The 19,847-nt window shown below is 33.7% G+C and overlaps 1 protein-coding gene across 1 annotated transcript in view; it reads right to left on the bottom strand.

Moving 5' to 3' along the window:
* The window catches only part of LOC133175507 (DNA topoisomerase I, mitochondrial-like), a 118,149-nt gene extending 100,077 nt beyond the window's left edge, over positions 1-18,072 (bottom strand). Inside the window, exon 1 of the mRNA XM_061310624.1 lies at positions 18,069-18,072. The gene's annotated coding sequence lies outside the window, so the exon portion shown is untranslated. The remainder of the gene's footprint in view (positions 1-18,068) is intronic.
* Positions 18,073-19,847: the final 1,775 nt, after the last annotated feature.

Raw genomic sequence — 19,847 nt, 5'->3', positions numbered from 1 at the left:
ATCGTGTGAATATGGAATATGGAATTTATTTCACTCGTGAGACAGGATTTTTTATATTTTCACTCGTGCTTCGCACTCGTGAAAATATCAAAAAATCCTGTCCTACTCGTGAAATAAATTCCATATTCATCTACAAAACATTGAATATCCTCTATTTATTTTAAAAGAATTTTTTTTCCTCCAATTGTATTTCAAACTACATTTAAATAATTCTCATTTATAAGTGCCTCTCCAAGATTCTGGTGTTTAAATTTCCGAAATATCTGCCGTTGACATGGAACTAAAATGGGTAATTCATTTCTAAAAATTTTTTTTAAAAATTAAAAAAAAAACAACTCTGCTTTCAAACCCAATATTACACCGCTGGGGTCGAGGGGATATGTTTATGTTTCGGCTTGCAAAAGCAATGTTTCTTGTATTGTTTTATGTTTGGTTTTAGCTCTTTTTTTTCCCTTTTTTCCCCTTTGAAGAACTATTCGATTCAAAAACTCACAAAATTGTATGTGGAACCTATCAATTACTAGTACCTAAATTTTAGAATTTATCACACACTGTTTGTAAAAAGGGTTGATTCAAAGATAAAATACTGGTCTTTTAAAGGCTAAACAAATTATCAAATCACTAAAGGTGCATGGCCTGATATACATTTTAAAATTCGTGAGCAAGCATGTACTACTGTGCCGACAGAGGGTGTTAAGACATCGAATTTTTACGATTATTTGAGTGACTAATTCAAAGTTTACAAATTCCTATGAGTTAAAATTTTGGGTTGACTCTCAATGATTTTAACTATATATTTTAAGATTTCTTACTAAATTTGACAATTCTTGAGTCAAAAACACCCATATAACCATAAAAAAAAATCAGTTGACTTTTATTTAAATCTTAACCAAAATATTGTCGATTTGATTTAAGCATAGATAAAATAGGGGAAATCCTACTCTGAGAAAGAAATAGGGGGAAATTTGGCTCTTGTATGAGATTTCCTGGGGGGGTGCCCTACTCTGGGGTACGAATTCCGGGAGAAAGCTGTCTATGGGAGAAATCCTACTCTACAACACCGGTATACCACCTCTCGAATATGTCGTCGTACTGTACTCCCCAAGATTCTCCACAATAAGAACCAAAGGTACAGAGATTATCTAAAATTCAGTGAGCATTAGTAGGACATTGTCTACAGGAATGTATTCTGCAATGAATGGAATTGTAAAAAGGTTTCATGTCATATAAAAGCATTGTCCTTAAGCAAGTTAAAACTTTTCCCATCCGATGCTGAGTGGGGTCATTCGAGGTATTTCAATAAAAATATTCATGAAGTCTTTGTTTACCAAAATGTTTCTGTAACCCTTGATAAACTTGGAAAAAAAAAACTTGGAAGATCTTTTATGTAAAAAACAGTATTACATGTAAAAAGTGGTAATCCAACTTATACCCACAGCTCCCTTTCTAAGGAGGAAATTCTTCAAAATGTTTCTAGTTCATTTTTTTCCTTTGCACACCACCTTTCATTTTCGTCAACCAACATAGAGCCTTTCACTTTTTCTCTCTTCCGGCGCTAATGAATTGTATAATTGTTTGGGATTTTGATTGGAGATAAAATCATTGGAATGTTTGAAGTCTATATCCTGTACATTTAGACAATTAACTCTAATGGCAGTTGGCAAAGCTTTATAAATAAATGTGAAAATTGGTATACTTGAATTAATACAGTCTGCTGACTTCAGGGTGGATTTTAAAAATTAAAAAAACCCATGTATATCGTCGGTTAACACTACTTTTTGCATTGGATAGTTTCCTTTCTAAGGAAGACATTCTTCAAAATCATATGTCAGTTTTGAATATTTTTAATATTCCCAACAACCAAAATGAATTTGAATTACCATATCTATATTGGATTCCGAGACTTCATAAAAATCCTTACAAAGATACATAGTGGGTTCCAGTAAATGTTCTACCAAGCCTCTTTCTTTGTTCCTCACTAAGATATTGAATGTAGTGAAGGAGAAACTTCAAGAGTACAATGCAAAAATATATTCGAGAAGTGGTGTAAATCAGACTAAAAAATTCCAAGGAACTTTTGGAACATTTGAAATCACAAAAATTTTACCAACATCAACAACATAACAAGAGGCCCATGGGCCACATCGCTCACCTGAGTAACTTTGGCCATGCTGTTCTTTACCAGATTCCCCCCCCCCCTTTTAATATACCTATTGTGGCCCCGCCCAACCCCCGGGGGTCAAAATTTGAACAATTTAGAATCTACACTACCTCAGGATGCTTCTAAATATGTCTCAGCTTTATTGGTCGAGTGGTTCTTGAAAAGAAGATTTTTAAATATTTTTCTTATATATTTCAATGTAAAACTTGGATTCCCTATTGTGTCCCGCCCTACCCCCAGGGGTCAAGATTTGAACAATTTATAATCTACAGGATGCTTCAATATAAGTTTCAGCTTTTCTGGCCCAGTGGTTCTTGAGAAGAGGATTTTTAAAGATTTTTCTTATGTATTTCAATGTAAAACTTGGATTCCCTATTGTGGCCCCGCCCTACCCCCGGGGGTCATGATTTAAACAATTTAGAATCTACACTACCCCAGGATGCTTCCACATAAGTTTCAGCTTTTCTGGCCCAGTGGTTCTTGAGAAGAAGATTTTTAAAGATTTTTCTTATGTATTTCAATGTAAAACTTGGATTCCCTACTGTGGCCCTGCCCTACCCCCAGGGGTCATGATTTGAATAGTTTATAATCTACACTACCCCAGGATGCTTCCACATAAGTTTCAGCTTTTCTGGCCCAGTGGTTCTTGAGAAGAAGATTTTTTAAGATTTTTCCTATATATTTCAATGTAAAACTTGGATTCCCTATTGTGGCCCCGCCCTACCCCCAGGGGTCATGATTTGAATAGTTTATAATCTACACTACCCCAGGATGCTTCCAAATAAGTTTCAGCTTTTCTGGCCCAGTGGTTCTTGAGAAGAAGATTTTTTAAGATTTTTCCTATATATTTCAATGTAAAACTTGGATTCCCTATTGTGGCCCCGCCCTACCCCCAGGGGTCATGATTTGAATAGTTTATAATCTACACTACCCCAGGATGCTTCCAAATAAGTTTCAGTATTTCTGGCCCAGTGGTTCTTGAGAAGAAGATTTTTTAAGATTTTTCCTATATATTTCAATGTAAAAATTGGATTCCCTATTGTGGCCCCGCCCTACCCCCGGGGGTCATGATTTGAACAATTTAGATTCTACACTACCCCAGCATGCTTCCATATAAGTTTCAGTATTTCTGGCCCAGTGGTTCTTGAGAAGAAGATTTTTTAAGATTTTTCCTATATATTTCAATGTAAAACTTTGATTCCCTATTGTGGCCCCGCCCTACCCCCGGGGGTCATGATTTGAACAATTTAGAATCTACACTACCCCAGGATGCTTCCATATAAGTTTAAGCTTTTCTGCCCCTGTGGTTCTTGAGAAGAAGATTTTTAAAGATTTTTCTTATGTATTTCAATGTAAAACTTGGATTCCCTATTGTGGCCCCGCCCTACCCCCGGGGGTCATGATTTAAACAATTTAGAATCTACACTATCCCAGGATGCTTCCACATAAGTTTCAGCTTTTCTGGCCCAGTGGTTCTTGAGAAGAAGATTTTTTAATGAACCCACCCTATTTTTGTCTTTTCTTGATTATCTCCCCTTGTAAGGGGACTTGGCCCTTTATTTTAACAATTTACACTCCCCTTTACCCAAGGATACTTTGTACCAAGTTTGGTTAAAATTGGCCCAGTGGTTCTTGAGAAGAAGTTGAAAATGTGAAAAGTTTACAGACGGACGGACAGACGGACTGACGGACGGACGACGGACAACGGGTGATCAGAAAAGCTCACTTGAGCTTTCAGCTCAGGTGAGCTAAAAACTTACGACTTTTCAACTTTATATACAACTATTTCCCACGACAAATTAAAGTCCAGACTTTCTGACATCGTTGACAGGTGCTTTTTCAATAAAAATGGAACTCGTAAATTTACTTAACCTTGTCATTGGTCATTTGCAAAATTACTTTGTTAAAAAACAATCTGATTGTACACACAAATACTCTGAAGTTGACATTAAAAAGATGCTCGAGTTTCTGATTGACAATATCTATGCGGTTTTTGGAGACCAGGTCTTCCAAAAATCTATTGGAATTCCCATGGGTACCAATTGCACCCCGTTATTAGCAGACCTATTTTGTACTCATGTGAAGCAGAATGTGTTCAAAATCTTTCACGTGAAAAGAAGAAAACACTGGCTGTGGCCTTCAACTCGACATTTAGATATATCGACAAAATTAACAATGGTTATTTCCATTCTTATGTTGACACGATATATCCCGGTGAGCTTGAGATAAAAGATACCAGAGAGTCTGCCCAACTGTTTCATATTTGGATATTTTATTAGAAAAAGGCGTTAATGGTAATCTAACAACAAAGCTTTATGATAAACGTGATGACTTAAACTTTTCTATCGTCAACTTCCCTTACCTATGCAGCAATATACCCTTATCACCTGCATACGGAGTTTATATCTCTCCGTTGATTCGATACGCCAGAGCATGCTCTACGTATGAACAATTTCTAAAACGAGGTAAGTTATTGACAAGCAAGTTGATGAAACAAGAATATCAAAGTCTCGTTTAAAGTCATCACTTCGTAAGTTCGATGGTTGATAAAATGACCTAGTCAGCAAATACAATCTATCATCAAGTCAAATGCTGACTGACTTTTTTTATACTAATTGTTAGGCCATTATTTACACACTGAATTGTCGACGGATTTTTCCGTTATTTCCCGATCAAGACAAGGAGCACACGGTGGGTGTGACCGGTCGGCAGGGCATGCTCACTCCTCCATGGCACCTGATCCCACCTCTGATGTCTTAGATGTCTCTGATGTTTGCTCTGCTTCTATTTTGTATTGTTTAATGGACTTTTGAGCTCGAATACTGTTCGTTATCTACACATATTTCATGTACATACCACATCATATTTTTATTACCAGGAAAATAAAGGAGGTGGAATATGACATTGGTAATTAAAGTAAAGGAAACACAGAGATAATTTAGTATATGTACATGTATCATATTCTTCTTTATAATTTTAACAACCAGTAAGACAAAAGTCTGGTCATTAAAACGTTCTATTATTCGAGAAATTTCAACATAAGACAAATTTGTGAATTCGAAAACTGAATTCATGAGTATTTTCTAGGGATGGCAACGAATATTCGAACATTCGAATATTCATTCGATGAGTTGATATTCGAATATGAATTTAAGATTCGAATATTCGGTGTTTTTCATATTTTATAAAAAGAAGTACTGTGATTATTAAATTTTGATTAGAGCAGTGCTGGAATTATCCCTCTTTAATTTACTAGCGATCAATTTCGATCGCCTGATTTCTTTCACTTCTTTCTTATCTTATAGAATTACAAAATTACATGGATTTTGTTTTGAGTAAGGTGTTAAAGAATTGTACAATAATGTTTTATGTATAATACAAAACGTACTTTCCTAGTTTTTATTTATACAGAGAAAATGACACAAAACTCAGTATAGAATTTATACTTATTTATTGTGGCGAGTATTGGCCGTGGCACAAGAAAATACAAACATTGTGGGATGCCATTTCAACTGGGCAATCCCACCAAATTCAAACTTCATGTGTGTTTCAAAGTCTAACCGTCCCGGGTTTACCGCGGAGGGTCAGCACACATACAAACTGTTCAAAATCAACATACAAACTGTTCAAAATCAAAGTCATATCTCAAACTTCAAATATCAAGCATATCAACTTCATATATCAAATTTTGTACATAATATATCAAATATCTCAAACTTGATAGATCAAACATCTCAAACTTCAAATATCAAACTTTTTCATATTTCAAAGTTGTACTATATATTACAGCTCTAAAGTATATATCACTGTCACCAAGAGTAAGCTTATTAGCTTAGTTTACACTAGCATTAGCATATCAACAAGGTGACAGTTCAGTACAAGTTTCACACAAATATTCAGTTATCAGTTGACTTGGTGTGCGCAGACACCACATGGCTGCAAGCTGGCACAAGACCCCCCTTCCCGCTGGGTACTTACACACGTTTTAATCCTTCAGCAGACTGGGAATAAATTTTGAATTTTCCTCTATTAAGAAAGGTGCTATAACACATTAAGTAATCAAAACTTGCCAATGAAATATGTGGAGCAGAGCAAACATGTGCACAGACCTCTAAAACACAGAGGTGGGATCAGGTGCCATGGAGGAGTGAGCATCCTCTGCCGACCGGTCACACCCGCCGTGTGCTTCTTGTCATGACCGGGAAATAACAGGAAAATCTATTCCCTATATTCTTAATAAAGCTTTGGTCTTGTAGAAAGAAACTTCCCTACTATATCCTGCTTCACAGATGTATATGCCACCTTGCAATGCATTTACATAAAGTTTACCATTGCTTGTTAATTTTGTTTTGAATTGTCTATTAGCCAAGACAAGTTTTATATACATGGTTGTAACTAATCAAAACAAATATCTGGAGATTTATAACCAAATAGGGGGAGTTTCATTCATTATCATTACATATAGCATAATTCTCAATCCATGAAAATTGCTAGGAAAGCCAATGCATATGCTGCTATTTGATGAACCAAGTTTCATATCACCGAGGGTGACACATTCACTCTCTTATTAGCAATTTTAAGCAGAGCTATTTGAAATCCTTAATCACATTTCAAAAACTCCAGTTTCAAGGTTGAATCTCACTATATTCCTATTGATACCTAAATATGCAAGTTTCTCGGGAGATTCCCAACCCAAATATAGATTACACAATTATAAGAATATATCACACTACTTAGTTATGGTTACCAATGGTTGTAGAACTGTTAATTATAATAATATTGATATTTTGAAAATATATACTGGTCTTAATGATATTCCTAGAAAAAGATACATTACCTGATACATGTAACAAGTTTATTCAAATTTATACTTACCAATAACCAGTTTAGCTGCAATGAAGATATCTGGCACGTTGACAGTGCCAATTTGAACCTGTGATTTTTAGGTTGCAATTTTATTACAGATGCTTGGCATACTAGTATACTCAACTAATCATATTTATGTGTTAATTCCTTTACCTCTGATAAAGAGTCTTTCAATAAACATTATTAATGCCTGTGACACATGTATGTGCATCAGAACTCTATACAGCTCTGCATGACCATATTGTTCCAGTGTAGTACAAAATGCATAGCAAAGTATAAAATTCTTTTAGGTATAGATATTTGATTATTAATGACACCAATTGGAGATATATTTTCATATGCAATGAGCCTGAATATAACTAGTACTGCTATCAGTATGGACTTGATCCAAAAAGGAAATTATATTTTTCTGGTGTTCTGATTAAAAACAAAACCAAACTCATTAAAATGTAAACCAAATGTACATCCTGAAGTCTTAGAATCAGCATTATATACATGTACAAAATTACAAAATATAAGCACCCTGTTAGGAGTTTTCAGATCCAAACACATTAAAATGTAAGCCCAATGCCCGAAGTCAAACAATCAGCATTATCTGTATAAAATTACAAAATATAAGCATCCTTCTAGGACTCTTCTGAGAAATAGTTGCTACATTATGAAGAATTTAAGGTACATGTACTTGACAAAGTTTTTCTTTGGGTCAATTTTGATGTCTAAAGACAACTAAATATAGTTAAAATAAGACCATATATTCATTTTGCAACATACAATCTGATGAATGTTCTCTATAAGTTTTAATTGCTTTACAGAAGTAATTGTAATATTAACTTTGGTATTTGGAACACTGATGACTTAAATAAAATGGTTACTTCAGATTGACACCTACTCCTCAAGCATTCTAATATTGACATCTCAAATATTCGACATCTCAATTGAAGTTATTTCTTGTCCAATAAGTTCAATACAATGAGGTTTGACTGTATTTACTTTTTTGATTTAATAATTGGTCATTAAGATATACATGTATTCATTAATAAGTGATCGCAAAACATTCTTGTACAAGATGTTGCAATTTCCAACCTTTCATTTGCACTCTACAGGATCATTACAAAGATATCCTAATTCCAGTAATAGAAAATGGATGTTAATATAAAAATATTTGCATATTCCTTTTCATTCAAACTTAATCAATATGAGATTGATAATCTATGTGGTTTAACAATGATAAATCCCCCCTTTTTGTATTACAAGATCATTTCATTTTTTAGTAGCTAGCAAATAGAATTCTCAACGAGAGCACCTAAAGATACGAGACTTGAGAAAGGCCTTTTCTACAGGTTTACTGCTCCCAGACCCCACACAATTAAGATCCCCCCGTTTCAAGTCATATATATTGAGTTAGAAGCTCAACTCGAGTGTAAATCTGTAACAACTTGTGATATGGAGCATTTAAATAAATATAACAATACTCTTCTCTGGGCAAGATAGGTGGTTTCATTCTCCCTTTTATTTAAATTCATCACACACTAGATATATGATAAGGTGGTTTGCTTACAGATTTTATTTATTTATTTATTTTTATAATCTATTGCTCTAACTTTAATTACAAATTCTTTCATGAAACAAGAATGTTAGGGCTTTCTTTGGTTCTGATGCTTTCATAAATTGATTGTTTCTCCAAACAAATCATTGCTGAGTCTGAGCCATGTTGTAAGTAGTGCCTAATAGTTGGATTTGAAAGATTCACCAAGTTCTACTTTACAATTACACAGAACATTGTATCTGTTATATTACATACTACCTGAATTTACACAAAAACTAAACTTAATCCTCTCACAAATAGAAACTTAATATAAATGTATAATAGATCCAGAACATTCTACTAATATAACTGGACAAATGGCAAAGTTAAGGCTGCTGTATAATGTGCACCTAACAATAGCATCTATGCACAATCTATTGAATTAATTTGACCTTAGTTTTGAACAATTCCAGGCAAATGTAAGTCTTTTGTCCTTATTTTGAGAGAATTCTATGGTAAAAAGAAAATATTATTTGAATGTATTTTTTGAAAGATTATTTTATTGTGACATAATTTTGTAGGATTTACTGGTAGTTATATTTATATACATTTTGTTTTCAGCTTGACTTTCCGGTGCTTTTGTTTGAAACTTACTAGTTTTTCCTTAGTAAGCCCCCCCCCCCTTCTTTAAAAATAGAAATAAATTCTACACTCTAAGCTTGAAAGGTAACACTTTAAGGAAAGGATTTTTAGAAGCAATATCTATACACTGCATAAGCAGACTACTGCTTATATTTTTGTCTCATTTTACAATGGCAAAGATTAATCAAGTATAAACATTCACTGATTTATGTATTTCAAAGGTGTTGGATGTACCTGATATATTGGATTGTGATGATACGTATATTCAATGTCTGGTTTTCCAACTGGTTCACAGATTATTTGCTTTTCTTTTCTTTGACTTATATTTTGACCCATCCTCACTGTGTCCACAAAAAAATGTCCGACCAAGTTTCCATACTGTTGTTCCCCTATTCTGGGTTTGCATTTTCCGATTTCGACGCAGTATGAAACAAAAAGACAATAATTAATGTTAATAACCAATATTTGATCATTTAATATCAATACAATGGTAAATTAATTATTTTTTGGCATAACCGCGTGTGCGTCGTCTGCTGCGTAAAAATTTTGAATCCAACATCATCCGCCTTATTTAATAAACATCAACAGTAATAAAAGCTTTAAAATGGTTGAAAAACAATACATAAATGGAAAATTATACGATTTTTTAAAATTACAAAGCAAAAATTAGATGTATTTTTTGCAAGCATTTGTTATCCGTCTTTACCTTTGAAAGGTTCAGCAGAAAGGAATGTGAAGAACAAACCCGACCCTTTTAATAGATACTTGCTGTGTCATCCAAGCCCGACTCTTAAAAGCCAATGTATAAGGGACCTATATACTAGTATATAGGTCCCTGCAAATATACTTTTCTCGTAAAATAAAGGCATCTATTTTGTATACACAAATAGATGCTATTATTTCTTCAATACGATCGGGTCTAGAATCGAAGACAAAAAGAAAACCCTCTTAGAATGTCTAAAAGACGTGAAGAGTATACTTTAGTTATCAAAACAAATTTAATTGATCATTCAAATGAATGTCCACTGTAATTAATTTTGTAAAGGGCTCAATTTCATATTAAATGATTATATCTTGGGTTATATATAATCCTGAATTTTATATTCATTATCGGGAAATTAATTAATTACCTAGGAAAATTGTCTATGGAAATATTTGTTTATATTTTAAAAACATTGTATCAAAGATTATTGTCATAGCTCTTATTAGGCAGATAATTGTAATTTATTACACGTATTGAAATCTGAACAGTATACCGTTACTATTATGTCTTGCCTTTGGCAAGACGACTGATTCCTCAGTTGGAGCTACTATAAATACATATGTTTCATTTGATAAAAATATAAAATTATATATCAAATGGAATTTCTTATTGTACAACTACAAAAGTCTTCATACAATTTACTTCCAATATAAGTATACCTACGCTAAACCTTTCGTGAGAGTAGGATGATGCATATTTAAAATAAAACAGATTTTATTTATTTTATCGAATATTCGAATATATTCGAATACTTTCATTGAATATTCGAATATGAATTATTGACAAAATTGACATCCCTAGTATTTTCTGTCTGAAATTTATTTGATCTCTAACAATAAGATCTACTGTAAAGGGATTCTGTATTACAAGAGGATGTAAAACTAGTTATGTTTATGGAAATACTTCAGTCCTACTGTCAATTAAAGGGACACAGATGCTGGTATTGGAAAACTATGGCACAATCAATGGGTTCTTAAAGGGTATTCATTGTCCGACTTTCTTCCAATGAGCCTGGTAAACACAGTGCCTATATGTTTAGCATAGCGCCCCCCCCCCCCCAAAAAAAATGACAGTAACTAGACGTGACAGATATGGTGTTTTGATTATTTTTATAGATGTCAATACATACTTGTTTGTTAGTATTTTAACGTTGATATTGATAGATGTAATAGGTGAGAACCTCGTAAGTTGTAAGAATTTTTGTTTGAACCTTTTTTATGATATTCACAAAAAAAAAAATCTTCATATCGCTAGAATGGTTAAAACATATGACCCATAATTTTTTTGGTATCCATGGCCAGTGGGTCATTTTTTCCACACATACTAGTAGTCTTCGATCTATGAAAGAAATTATAATAAATTCTGGGACATTTAAGGACAGGTGATACAAACAAACTTTTATCAAAAATCTTAAAAATAACAACTTAAGTCATGTTTATATAAATAAAAAGAATAAATTTAACTACTTTGTTTTTAATTTTTCATTCAAAGATTCACAATAATGGGATTTAAAGTGACAAAAAATTGAAGAGATAAATAATAATACTTGCAGAAAGATAGAATTTTGAACATCATAGAAAGTTTACAACTTCTTAATATTCTAGAAATTTAATATTTTTTTCATTTAGAACCAAAATAGGTCCAAAAATATATACCAATCCAGGAATCCTTTTTTTTTTTGTTTGCATCATCTGTCCTTAACGAAATATTATAAGTTTTGGGATTTATGGGATTAAATTGCAATCCTTTTCTCATGTGATAGAATGATTTCAGATAATTAGATAAGCGAGGTTTAGGAAATAAGATTTTTTCATTTTGCCGAGGATCGAACGGATAAAATAAAATCTGAGATGCATGTATTTTTGGAAATCAACGATTAATAAAAGTTCTCTCTCTCTCTCTCTCTCTCTCTCTCTCTCTCTTTTAAGAATCGCAGCCTTTTAATCTAGAGTTGTTTTTTTTTTCAATATGAAACGAGTTATGGAAACTCTTTTTAATGCAGCTATGATCTGCTCTTTTCGTGGAATGAATTAAAAATGCTTCAGTTATTTAATTGAACGTTGGCTGTTTGGATGGTTTACTTTAGAATTTGAGAGGTAATTCTTGGACTGAAAATATTAATTCATCATGATAATATGCAGAGTTATTTTCCTATAGTATGAGATCAGAATACCCTTACATTGGGACCGGTTCACTTTCAATTGTTTTTCTATTTTATAAGCTCGTCAGTCAGTTTGTATCTCGTTAATATTTTAAGCTATCACTAGTCCTTTTTGCTGTTTTCAAAAAAGGTTTCGTAAAGAATGCCCAATCAGGGTTAGGGTTAAATTATTTATCTAGGATGAGGAACGTGAAAAAAACAAAGGTAAATTAAAATTGTATCTTGTTTTTAATCAAGATATAAAGCTTACTCAAGTTTCCCTTGAGAAATTTCAAAAGTTTATACAGACCAAATTATCAAAGAAAACACGCATGGTTACAATATCTGACACCAGTACTCTCATCACCGATCACATGTTTATTAACTATAATATTTATAGCCATCTGTTGTAAATTAATTATTCAAAATTCCAGGGAATAAAGTAGGCATATTTTGCAGACTTCAAGAAAAGTGGTATTTTTTTATTACTAAACTTTGAATTTAAAATTCAATTTAATCGTCAAACCCTTGTCAGAAAACTACAATTAAGGAATACCTAGTATAAAAAGGCAGTTTACAATGACATGTAAAACCCGTTTTGGCAACACATTCTTTTAGATGAAACATTTCATAAACCAAAATATATAGCTTTAAGAAAAATGTTTATATTGATTAATGAATAAATATACCAACTAGTTTAAGTGTATATATATATATATATATATGATTGGATCGCTAGTTGCTTTTGTAAATCAAGTAACTAGTATGCGACAAGTTTTTGCTGAAATTAAGTTAATTAAAATAAAAATATTAAACTATTTACATTCATACCTCACTTGTTATCAAGGTAAAAAAAAAATATTAAAAAGAATAAATTTTTGTAAGGTCCATATTGGCCCTCTGACATATAAAAAGGCATATGAAACTCAAACAAAACGTTCCTCAATAATATATAATTTTTTCCAAAAACTTGTCAATGAAGTATTGCTACTTTACCAGTTCTCACCGAAAAGAATGGTTCCTTACAAGGCATTTGTGCAAGATATCAGGGGATGTTATTTCCTGTGTAATTCTATTGGAAATCACTAGCATTGCCAATATCAATTTGTTTGGTTTATTTACTTAGACATTTCGAAAACAATTTAATAAAGCACAAGATAATGATAATTATGATTTTTTTTTCTTGTATATTACGATGAGATGCAAAACAGTTATTCGAGCAACGTGTCGTCAGACCTTTTAAAACAAGATAGATTCAAAAATATTTCGTATTCTAAGACCGGTAATAGAGTATGATTTCTTCCAACGTAGGATTCCTTTCCGAAATTTCTACTGTGGAGTGGACCCCCCCCCCCGGGGGGATTTCTCTCTCTCTCTCTCTCTCTGATCGATCGATCGAATTGCTTTACTCCCAGATATCGGGGATTTTTCGTTCATTACCTGTTTTAACGACATTTTTAATAGGCAAATAATAGGGTTCATTGAAATAATTTTAAAGCTAGATCTTGCCCAAACTTGATTTAAAAAAAATGATATTGATTTAAATTTACTAATAATCAAGCCCCCCCCCCCTTAAAAAGTCGAATATAGCAAGTGTGGTCCCTTTATTTTTCTTTTAATGTACATCATAGAGGTATCATTTCTTCTTTGTTTGTAATAATGTAACCGAGCAGTAAGGATGATATGAAGAAATCTGATGTTGGTATTTTATACATAAGAGATAAATATTAAATTTGTACTACCACATACGCCCCCGCAAAATTTTAATCTGTCCTCAGATTAATATAATAAATACATAAGAAAAAATATCAAAAATGTCATCAATATGAAAAGTAAAATATATGCAATATAAATTATCAAGAAGAGCATTTATATTCCACTGACAAAAATCCGTTTCTCAAACATGAGGTAGAAAATATTCACATTTCATTAATCACTGGTTTTATTTCTACTCTGTTCACATTTTTCACAATATCACCATTCACTGGTTTTACACTGTACACTGATTTATAAGGTTTATCCAAAATAATGTGAACTTCCGGTTTCCATTTGTCTTGGATCTTATCCCGGCCTCGCACACCTCGATTCCGAACGTACACTCTGTCACCGATAACGAGGTCTTTTTCGCATCTGCCAAAATCGTGTCTCTGTTTTCGTGCTGTTTCGTTTCGGGTAAGTTCTTCCTTGGCCCTGTTGTAAGCGAATGCCAGCTTCTCTGAATGTAATTCTACCCATCTGTCGATGTTGATTTCATCTGACGGTTTGGTACTTCGGCCTAAAAGGAAATCTATTGGAAGATGTGGTTGACGACCATACATCAAGTAATAAGGAGAGTACCCAGTCGATGCGTTTGGTGTAACATTGTAAGAAAACACTAACTCTTTTATGTATTCTGGCCACTTCCGTTTCCTAGCTGGCGGTAACGAGCGGAGTAGGTCATTAGACTGGTACCCTGACATTGGTTAACGGGCGCAAGCGCCCTAAAAAACTTGTAATTCCTAGCGGCAGCGACTGGAATCAAGGGCAGAGAACCAGTGCTAAGTAGGTCATGTATGCCCGTATTCACACCTGTGTTTAAAACAGGTTTACCACTAAGAACAGCTTACATTTTTTAAATCCGTTTCATACCTGTTTCTCAGAAGTGAGCTAAGCTCACAAATTAAGCTGAGCCTAAACCTGGTCTAGGGTAGGTTTAAATGTTGATTTATTGTTCTTCTAACACTGGAGGACTGCAAAGATTAGATGAAGAGGCTGGATCTCATTGGAAAAAGATAGAAGACAACCGAAAATTATCTGTGACAGATTAAATCTTTTTATATGATGATCTTGCACAAATTCTCTAAAAATGCTGTTCTACTTATTATGGACATACTGAAGTGTGTTACATCAATGTTCAATGCCATTCCCAGGTGGAAATTTAAAGGTGATTTTACATTGTCTCCGATTTGCAACTTCGCTCTCTATTGTGTGTAATTGCAAAGGCAAGTTGTGTGTGTGTTTGTGAGGGGGGGGGGAGAGAGAGATTTGAACCCATGCATACGTGTACACGTAGAATGAAAGTGACCAAATAAGTATTGGTGCTTTTTATTCCTTTAAAAAAATAATGAATTTTATTTGGAAGATGTTTTTTTTTGAGTGGGTATGCCCGTGCCCCTAAAGGAGAAAAATTTTTCTTTGTTATATTGAATGAATTAATTTATTGATAGTAATGGTGAGAACATTGTCTCTCCTCAAAATAGGAGGACGCTCCTAGTAAAACATTTTCCATGAAGGAATGAAAGATTTTCTATGAAGATATATGTTGTCTTTTCATTTTCCTGTGTCTTAGTTTCTTTCTCTGGTTAATATTATACCAAATGCTGTCAAAACACGAGATTGTCTGCAGTTTAGGTAAAACCAGTTTTATTTTCAGTGTGAAACACAAGTGAGGTTTACGTGAGCTCAGCTCAAGTGGGATTTAAACCCAGTTTACTTGACTCTGGCTTACTTGATAAACCTAGCTTACCTGAGCCATAGGTATGAATACGGGCAGTAGAGTTCTGTTAAAACGCTCACACTGGCCGTTGCCTTGGGGGTGATAAGCTGTTGTTCTTGACTTCTTGATGTTATACAGGGAACACAGTTGTTGTATTACGTAAGATGGAAAACACTTTGTCTAGACGCTGAACATTTTCACGTATTGATTTTGAAAAAACGATGATATCATCAAGGAAAACAAGGAGTATTCTGAAAACTTCTTCACGGAAACAATGTTGCATTAGACGTTGAAATGTTGCAGGTGCGTTTGTAAGACCAAATGGCATGCGCAAATATTCATACAGTCCAAAAGGGGTAGTAAAAGCTGTTTTCTGTATGTCCTCTTCTGCAATTTCAATTTGATTGTAACCGGAAGTGAGATCTAATGTTGAAAATATAGAAGATCCATATAAAGCGTCGAAGGTTTCTTCCACTCTCGGTAGGGGAAACTTGTCCTTGATTGTTTTCTCATTCAGTCTCCTGTAATCTACGCAAAGTCGTAAAGAGTTGTCTTTCTTTCGGACAAGTACGATTGGCGAAGCGAAAGGACTTGTATACGTACTTTCACGAATAACACCGTTATCCAGCAGCTTTCGGATATGTTGTTTTACTTCCTCATATTGGGATGGAGGGATGCGACGGTACTGCTGCGAAACTGGTTTATTATCATTAAGATGAATATGATGTTGAACTGTACTGGTACACCCAATATCGTCGTCGTTTTTAGAAAACACATCACTGTATTTCCAGAAAAGCGAGCTGATCAATGCTTTGTCTTCATCACTACAGTCAAGCTGATAAATATCTTCAGGAAGCTGGAATTTTTCGTCAGGACACGGATCCTTTAGATCTTGACGTTTCTGAACGAATATTTCCTCCACATTGCCAGTACGGTTAAATCCAATGCCTGAATTTTCACTCTTAATTTCACATTTAGAAACAGTTCCGATCATTGTTCGTGGTTTGATATAAATATCCTCATCACCGATGTTTGCAACTCTAACCCATAGTTTTCCTTTTGTAACAGTATTACAGGTATGCACCGTCCGAAAATTACGATGTAAGTGTCCTCCATTGATCAAGGGATCAACAACCACGTCACAATCAATATGAGGTCCCGTGCACTCGACAACAATAGCGGTGTTGGCTGGAATGCGTACAGGTATTGTTCCGTTCACTCGAGCGAATCCATGAATAGACTTGCTATCGAACACACTGTTATCTGTGAACACTTCATTTAAATCTCCGTCAACCGGTATTTTACAGGTAGATAATATATCCTTACACTCACTGATTATGTTCATACCTATAATTCCAGGAACTTTTTCTTTACGCTTTCTCATAGAATCATCACTTGAGTCTTTTACTATAAGTAAACCACGTTGTTTGATAGTACTCCCATGAAATTCAACATCAACTTCAATATATCCAATGTACGGAATTTCTAAACCATTGGCAGCTTTAAGTTGAATAAAATTTGTCTGAATAAGTTCAGTACCACGAGGCTCTATAAATTTGCGGTAAAAACTTTCTGTCATAGTCGATACCATAGATCCAGTATCTATCAAGCATGGAAGGTTTACACCTAAAATACTTATGTTAATCACTGCACATTTCCCAATAACACGTCCAAGAAATGACGAGTCCTGTTTGCTGTCATCTATTAACGGACTCTTTTTAATAGATGTTATATGTTTTCCGACGTTTTGATTGCTGTTTCACGGAGTTTAGGTCTGCAATTTCTCTTGATATGGCCAATTTTACCGCACTCGTAACAGAATAGTTCCGGCTTTCTTTTGTTTGTTGACCGGTGTCGCATAATATTTGGTCCGCCTCGTTTAAAGGTCCGGCCTGCCTCTATAATAAAAGGTCCGCCTTCGGTTTAATATGCAGATTTTTCTTCTTTATTGATTCGAAATTAATTTGCTTTATTAATCTTTTTAAATTATTTAAGGTATAGTTGTTATAAAAGTGTCCCTCCCAGCAAAATGGAGTTCCAGGGACCTACATGTATGTACATTGTATATATACTAAAAGGATCAAGTCTTGCGATATCTCGCTAGTTGCTGGATTTCGTTAGCCAATTTTAATTAATTATATTTCTAATACTATGATATATTTCAGTACAAAACCTCAAATTATCTATCAAAAAATTATTCAAAATTTGATGTTAGCACTGATTAACTGTTTGCTCCTTATCGTAGTACATACCTCCCAGGTAGTGCACAAAACAAAAAATATAAAGATGCAAAGATCTGTTATCGAGTTACCTTATGGGAAAATCATGTACGACATGTGTCTTTTATAGTTTAAGTGATATCAATATTATCATTGCAAAATAAAAAAAAAATACATATATATAATACGCATACCTTCACAGGCACATTGTTCAGTATATGGTGTTCGTAAGTCCAACAATGATCATTTCATTACAGTCTATTTCCTAACAACGTTCGACTTCCACTTCCCAAAAAGAATTTTCATATCTTTCGAAAGATATTTCATTACATCATTAATAATAATTATGTATAATTCTTACGATTCATATTGTACCTATAAAATAATTCGAGGGTCACTTTGACAGGGACTTGTGTTACGGTGTACTAGCCTATCCCGTTGTTGTTAAAACAACATGTCTGTGCTTTGGGGGGTAGGCCTATTGTCTCACCTGACGAAACTTGAAGTCGCATATCCCCCGTGTTTTTATAACCATCGTTTCTTATCCAGTTAAAGACTAACGATTATTTCATTCTACTTGATATTACCCCGGGGTTAACACTGGTTAAGGAAGATGTGCATTAATTGGCAAAATCAAACCAAAGTCAATCGAGTTGAACATTTTAAGCAATAAAATACCCCCTCCCCCAAAAAAGGAAAAGATTATAAATGGTGTTGTTGTATTTTTGGTGGGTGGGGTATAGCAAAATTATGCTGATACATGTCAAATAGTTTTAAAAGTACTGATATTGTAGACTTTCCTCCCGCATTAATATTTTTTCCCGGAAAAACGAGCTTGGGTTTAAAGACCCCTCCCCTTTTGGAAAATGAGCCTAGCATAGGATTTTATTTCCGGGATTTTTTTTTTAAATATTGTTTATTTCATTCCCTACATTTTGTAGTTTTCATTTCTGACGTTTTAAAATTTTCATCTCTGACATTTATCACCATAAAGTACTTTTCCGGCAATGAAAACAAGATTGAAATTTCCCTTATAAAAAAATTAAAGAATAAATCAAGAATAATTCATTGCTTTCCAAATAGTAAGTTCTGCTTATATTTAAAAGAATCTTATGACGATTTTATCCTCGGACACATGTAAGTGTAAGTTGTGAATTTTTGTTCATCTTTTCAAATCAAGATAATCAGACTGAATTTGAGATCAGAAAGGTTTAGGTAGAATTTATGACATACAGAAACTATGTTTGACGGAATAAAGTAATCAAAGTTGAGGAGATTCTGTTTTTCGGTGCTTTCAAACACATATAATTCATTGGGCATTAAAATTTGGTGATCAAAAATTGCATGTTTTATTATTGAAATTATTGCATTTTATTACTAAACTTTGTATTTTTACTAGACTTAGTGTTGATTGTATTGTAAAATGAAAACAAAAAATGTCGGAAATGTAATGCAAAATTTCGGAAATGACATGCAGCGAGCTTGGAAGAAACAACCCCGGCTTTATTATCCACCATAGGAAATACTCAGTACGCTTCAGTACAGAATTTTCTCCTTTTCCACCTTCTTACTAGGGAGAATCTTATCCACCCATACTAATTACAGAGGGGGTTTTACAGAGCAACTTGACATGTATTTCCCCCTAAAATAAAAAGGAAAGTGTCTGTTGAGATCGTGACTGATATAAAAATTCATACAACACCACCAAGTCGTGTTCTTTTGTTATTATTTTTTATATTTATTTTGATTTTGGTTTAAATTAGATTTTCTACGACTTTAAGCGGCTATTTCTTTTTTATTTATGTGTGTGTGATGGGGGGGGGGGGGGTTATAGTTCATCAACATTACTAATTAAATAATAATATATATCCTTGGTCCCTTCAGACAGATGTTTATGGTTGCATATACAATACAGTAGACACATCTCCTGCAAACGTACATAGAGTGGATAATTAATTGACATTAAAGTTTTGTCTTTTTGTCAGCATATTAAATGAAAAAAAGTACACTACTACATGTAGTATATATGCAATTCTTATGCACAATTAGGCCATTC

Source organism: Saccostrea echinata, unplaced genomic scaffold (genome assembly GCF_033153115.1).
Source record: "Saccostrea echinata isolate AGI-Se365-2 ecotype Australia unplaced genomic scaffold, CSIRO_AGI_Sech_v1 ptg000062l, whole genome shotgun sequence".
Taxonomy (NCBI): Eukaryota; Metazoa; Mollusca; class Bivalvia; order Ostreida; family Ostreidae; genus Saccostrea; species Saccostrea echinata.
This window is presented reverse-complemented; position numbering and strand designations above follow the sequence as displayed.